The sequence below is a fragment of the Ylistrum balloti genome, unplaced genomic scaffold (genome assembly GCF_031769215.1).
Source record: "Ylistrum balloti isolate Yb309-2 unplaced genomic scaffold, AGI_CSIRO_Ybal_v1 Utg370780, whole genome shotgun sequence".
NCBI classification, from domain to species: Eukaryota; Metazoa; Mollusca; class Bivalvia; order Pectinida; family Pectinidae; genus Ylistrum; species Ylistrum balloti.
Genome location: NW_026782456.1, coordinates 65,533 through 71,532, shown reverse-complemented (window position 1 = coordinate 71,532; position 6,000 = coordinate 65,533).

Sequence of the window (6,000 nt, the reverse complement as noted above, 5' to 3'; positions counted from 1 at the left end):
ATGCTCTTTGTCTTATATATCAATTAGAAGTATATCATTCTTTGCTATGCTCATAGCACACCATTTGCAATTATGTTAGTCATTCATATATCAAAATAAAGGAAGATATAAAAACCTGTTTATGTATGGGTTTTTTTATATGCAGGAGATGATGATCATCTATTAGCTTAAAAGTTGGATAAAAAGGTCAATTATTGAACTGTGTACTTATATTTTTGAATTGTTTTTGTTAAGTTGTCTTAAAAAGAACCAGACATTCTTTATATTGTTGTTACACCTTACCTATATACGAGTTATTATTGCATTCTTTGTTTAATTGTCATGTGTTTAAGGGAATGTTTTGAGTGAGTGAAAAACACATGTTTTTTCATGATTATTGTGCATAATTATTTTGAAGCAGGATCTACATGTAAACATTTGTTTGGAATGCATATAAAATAACTGTAGGTTTATTTATGATGTAATTTTGATTGCCATTTGTTTTCATAGTTTGTTCTTAATGTTGTAAGACAATATTCAACTTCTGTTTGTTTGATGCAGCCTATGATCCATTTGTGCATTCATTATATGTGTACTTTGTATTTGGTATGTGTTAATCCAAGGAAAATTGTTATCCTTTTATATGCAATAAAGGTTTTGTCTTTTTTTTCCAGCTTGAATTGGAATGCTGAATACCAATGATGGCCACTGATATGATCTTCTGGGTTGGTAATTAGCTTTAGTAATATTGTAGTCATCCACCCAATGGTGAGTAAAAGTTTAATTTCATATTTAAAAGTGAACTTAATCCCTTATTTTGTCATTAAAAAACCCTAAAAAATCCTAAAATTTGCCCTTATTTTTTTTTAAATTTAGCCCTATAAAAGGCACTTATCTTTTATCACATAAGTGTAAGTGAGAAACACGCTACTGAGTCTGTGACGTCTCTTCTGTCCCAAACCAGTTTCCCCAGGCCCGTTGAGCGTGCCCAGGGTACCGCCAGCCAAAGACACTGGATTCGTCTTGGGTTGTCGTCAGTAGTATGCTCATCGCCCTCCATCATCAGCATGGTGTTCGCCGTCATAGATATTTCAAGCCTTATCCATGTATATCTGATAGCGAGTGGCCCACCCATTCTATGGTGTGGAGGTCGATAGCTTCCAGCACTTCTCCTCGCATCGTAGCCACAACCAGCTAGACGCACGCTTTGCAGCTTGGCTCAGTCTTTGGATCGTCCTGCGCCTTTCCCTGCCAGTGGTCCCAATTGCTGCCATCAGTCAGCACACAGACTGGGAACAGAATCCCCTGACACCTACTTCAATGGGGAACAGTCACATACGCCAGCCTCTACTCCTGCATTCGTTGAAGAGCTCTGTGACATTCTTCCTCTCATAGGCCTCTGCACATCTTGTTTCCCAGGGTACTGTTTGCTTGATCATGATGAGCTTCTTTCCTGTTCCAGACCACAGCAGATGTCCGGTTTGTCTGGGCAATGCCAGGAAACACACGTTTCTTTCCTAGGTCCACCTCCATGTTCCAACCTGTGGTTTCCATCTAGGATCAATGACTTCTCTTTTGGCTGTGATTTGGCGGTTTCACCCGGCTTCACAATATTGATGTGATGCTGTTTGGGGTTACTCCTCCTCTCCGTCTTCCTTTCTACTTGCAGCCAGTCAGCCACCTCCCTGAGCACTTTCTGTTAATGGTATCCTATGTGGTTCATGCTCCTTGTGCTCCCATCTCCACCGCTCTAGCCTGCCTTCCGTTCTCTTCTGTTCTCCTGACTTCTGACTGTATCATGGCTCATCTCTCATCCTGTGCTGTCCTGCTCCACAGAAGTGTCTTGGTTTCACCAATCTCTTGTCATCCGACAGCGATCATTCCCACAATGTCCTTGTGCTTGAGTATACTCTCCGCCTGGCTAACAGTCTCTGTCGCTGACCACTTCCTGCCTGTACGGGTAACAATCCCTGCTTCATGGATTTGCTCATCAGGGGGATCTCTCGGGGTGAGGACCAGTTTCGTCTTGGCTGTTTTGAACTCCTCCACCAGCAAGGATAGCGGGAGTTGCAGCTGGTTGCTCATTCCATACAGCCCTACACTGGAGAAACTAGGTGGAATTCCTAGCCACTTTCTCAGGTGACGGCTGGTGATCTTCTCTAGAGCTTCTACAGTCGACTTGGATACCTCGTACAGCATCATTGGCCAGATTAGCCTTGGTAGTAGGGCGTGCTGGTATAGCGAGGCTTTGAATTTTCCAAGAAGGTTGCTGCTGTCGATCTTCTTCAGTCCATCATCCACCTGGGTCTCAAGCCTCTTGACATTGTTCCTGTCCTGTAGACTTCCATCAATCCACTTCCCAAGGCACTTGATAGGACTCTTTGTGATTGACGGGATCTCCTCTTCCTGTACTCATAGGGTAAACCTATCTGATGTTTTCCCCTTCTTCATGATTAGAGATCTGGACTTTGCGGCCTTGAACTTCATCCTGGCCCAAGTGACTTGAAAGCCTGTAAATACATTTTAATTATTACATATTAATATTATCAGTTTTACCATTCCATAAACAATTTAAAATACATGTAATTGTATTAAGCTGTTTTATGAAATTCATATATGGACTTGGTAAAGAAATGAAAAGGTGATGTAACTGTGATATTAATAATGATTTAATTGTGCTGATTCTCCCAACTGGAGTAAAAATTCTCTTGTTAAAATTTTTATACGCCCATCGAAAGACAGACGTATTATGGTATGGCGCTGTCTGTTCGTCAGTCTGGCGTCCGGCGTAAACGTTTATTTGTCTGGAGATCTCCTACATTTTCAGCCGATCTTTATGAAACTTGGTAGGCTTAATCACCATGATATGAAGTTGTGTTTTCCTTAACAGGGTTTTGATTTGGTGATTTGAACAAGAGCTATGGCCCTTTGTTTATTTCACTATAGAAATCTTGTCCAGAGATCTCCTCCAACATTTTTCAGCCGATCTTTATGAAACTTGGTAGGCTTGATCACCATGATATGAAATTGTGTTTTCCTGAACGGGGTTTTGATTAGACAATTTGCTGTTTTGGATATTCACGGGCATATTTTGTTACACTTTGCGGTACTCTTGTTAATAATAGCTTTAAGCTTAATTTTTTTGTCAAAATTCATTTTAAGAATCTTACGCAAATCTACATGAAAGTCAATTCCAAGAATTGTTAACTTTTCTGTATTACTTTTTAAAACAGAGCATTTTGCAAAAATATTTAGGTCCTCAACAGCTTCCTTCATTGACTTCTCTGTTCCATCTAATATTAAAAATCTAAAGTCATTTGTGTATGATTTTTGTGAGAGTTGCTTTGTCAACAGTAATCACAATGGTGGTGCAGCATCACCAATTTTACCCATACTAATGGGTATACAGTGTATTTTTGTTGATAATCTTAAGTATGTATTTCTCTCAGAATAATATCTTTCAGGTGGATCCTTGGACGAGCAGACCTCACATGGCTGTATATAGCTGTTGTAGGTAATGGTGATGATTTCAGGGATTGATATGGTTATGGCAGTGATGGTGATTGGTTTCATGGAGATGATGAAGATTGCGTGGATTAATGAAGATGATATTGGGGATTCACAAAATGCTGACTTCACCGTACTGGATCTGTTCAAGTTGATTACCTCGCATGGCTGCCCTGGATTGGAGGACTGTAGCTGTAAGTTGCCGTCAGGTACATTTGTACCTAGTTTAGGTATATTTGATTGAGTAATCATGATGAATGTTAAACAGTGAACGTTGTGTTGAAAAATTCTCTAAAATCATTTGTGTATGATTTTCGTGAGATTTGTTTTGTCAACAGTAATCACAATGGAAGTGCAGCATCACCAAAAGGACCAATTTCTGAAAGGGTGGCGTGTAGATGAAAGGCCAGTGTGTCACCTGACGTGTAGATGAAAGGCATGTGTGTTACCTGACGTGTAGATGAAAGGCCAATGTGTTACCTGACGTGAAGATGAAAGGCTAGTGTGTGACCTGACGTGTAGATGAAAGGCCAGTGTGCTACCTGATGTGTAGATAAAAGGCCAGTGTGTCACCAGACGTGTAGATGAAAGACAAGTGTGTTACCTGACGTGTAGATGAAAGGCCAGTGTGTTACTTGACGTGTAGATGAAGGCCAGTGTGTTACCTGACGTGTAAATGAAAGGCCAGTGTGTTACCTGACCTATAGATGAAAGGCAAGTGTGTTAGCTGACGTGTAGATGAAAGGCCAGTGTGCTACCTGATGTGTAGATAAAAGGCCAGTGTGTTACTTGACGTGTAGATGAAAGGCATGTGTGTTACCTGACCTGTAGATGAAAGGCTAATGTGTTACCTGACGTGTAGATGAGAGGCCAGTGTGTTAACTGACCTATAGATGAAAGGCCAATGTGTTACCTAATGTGTAGATAAAAGACCAGGGTGTCACCTGACGTGTAGATGAAAGACAAGTGTGTTACCTTACGTGTAGATGAAAGGCCAGTGTGTTACTTGACGTGTAAATGAAGGCCAGTGTGTGACCTGACGTGTAAATGAAAGGCCAGTGTGTTACCTGACCTATAGATGAAAGGCCAGTGTGTTACTTGACGTGTAAATGAAGGCCAGTGTGTTACCTGACGTGTAAATGAAAGGCCAGTGTGTAACCTGACCTATAGATGAAAGGCAAGTGTGTGACCTGACGTGAAGATGAAGGCCAGTGTGTTACCTGACGTGTAGATGAAAGGCCAGTGTGTTACCTGACGTGTAGATGAAAGGCCAGTGTGTTATCTGACGTGTAAATGAAAGGCCAGTGTGTCACCTGACGTGTAGATGAAAGGCTAGTGTGTTACCTGACGTGTAAATGAAAGGCCAGTGTGTTACCTGACCTATAGATGAAAGGCAAGTGTGTGACCTGACGTGTAGATGAAGGCCAGTGTGTTACCTGACGTGTAGATGAAAGGCCAGTGTGTTACCTGACGTGTAGATGAAAGGCCAGTGTGTTATCTGACGTGTAAATGAAAGGCCAGTGTGTCACCTGACGTGTAGATGAAAGGCTAGTGTGTTACCTGACGTGTAGATGAAGGCCAGTGTGTTACCCGACGTGTAGATGAAAGGCCAGTGTGTTACCTGAGGTGTAGATGAAAGGCCAGTGTGTTACCTGACGTGTAGATGAAAGGCCAGTGTGTTACCTGACGTGTAGATGAAAGGCATGTGTGTTACCTGAGGTGTAGATGAAGGCCAGTGTGTTACCTGACGTGTAGATGAAGGCCAGTGTGTGACCTGAGGTGTAGATGAAGGCTAGTGTGTTACCCGAGGTGTAGATGAAGGCCAGTGTGTTACCTGACGTGTAGATGAAAGGCATGTGTGTTACCTGACGTGTAGATGAAAGGCCAGTGTGTTACCTGACGTGTAGATGAAAGGCCAGTGTGTTACCTGACCTATAGATGAAAGCCATGTGTGTTACCTGACGTGTAGATGAAAGGCCAGTGTGTTACCTGACGTGTAGATGAAAGGCCAGTGTGTCACCTGACGTGTAGATGAAAGGCCAGTGTGTCACCTGACGTGTAGATGAAAGGACAGTGTGTTACCCGAGGTGTAGATGAGGGCCAGTGTGTTACCTGACGTGTAGATGAAAGGTCAGTGTGTTACCTGACGTGTAAAGGAAAGGCCAGTGTGTTACCTGACGTGTAAATGAAGGCTAGTGTGTTACCCGAGGTGTAGATGAAGGCCAGTGTGTTACCCGAGGTGTAGATGAAGGCCAGTGTGTTACCTGAGGTGTAGATGAAGGCCAGTGTGTTACCTGACGTGTAGATGAAGGCCAGTGTGTTACCCGACGTGTAGATGAAAGGCCAGTGTGTTACCTGAGGTGTAGATGAAGGCCAGTGTGTTACCTGACGTGTAGATGAAGGCCAGTGTGTTACCTGAGGTGTAGATGAAGGCCAGTGTGTTACCTGACGTGTAAATGAAAGGCCAGTGTGTTACCTGACGTGTAAATGAAAGGCCATTGTGTTACCTGAGGT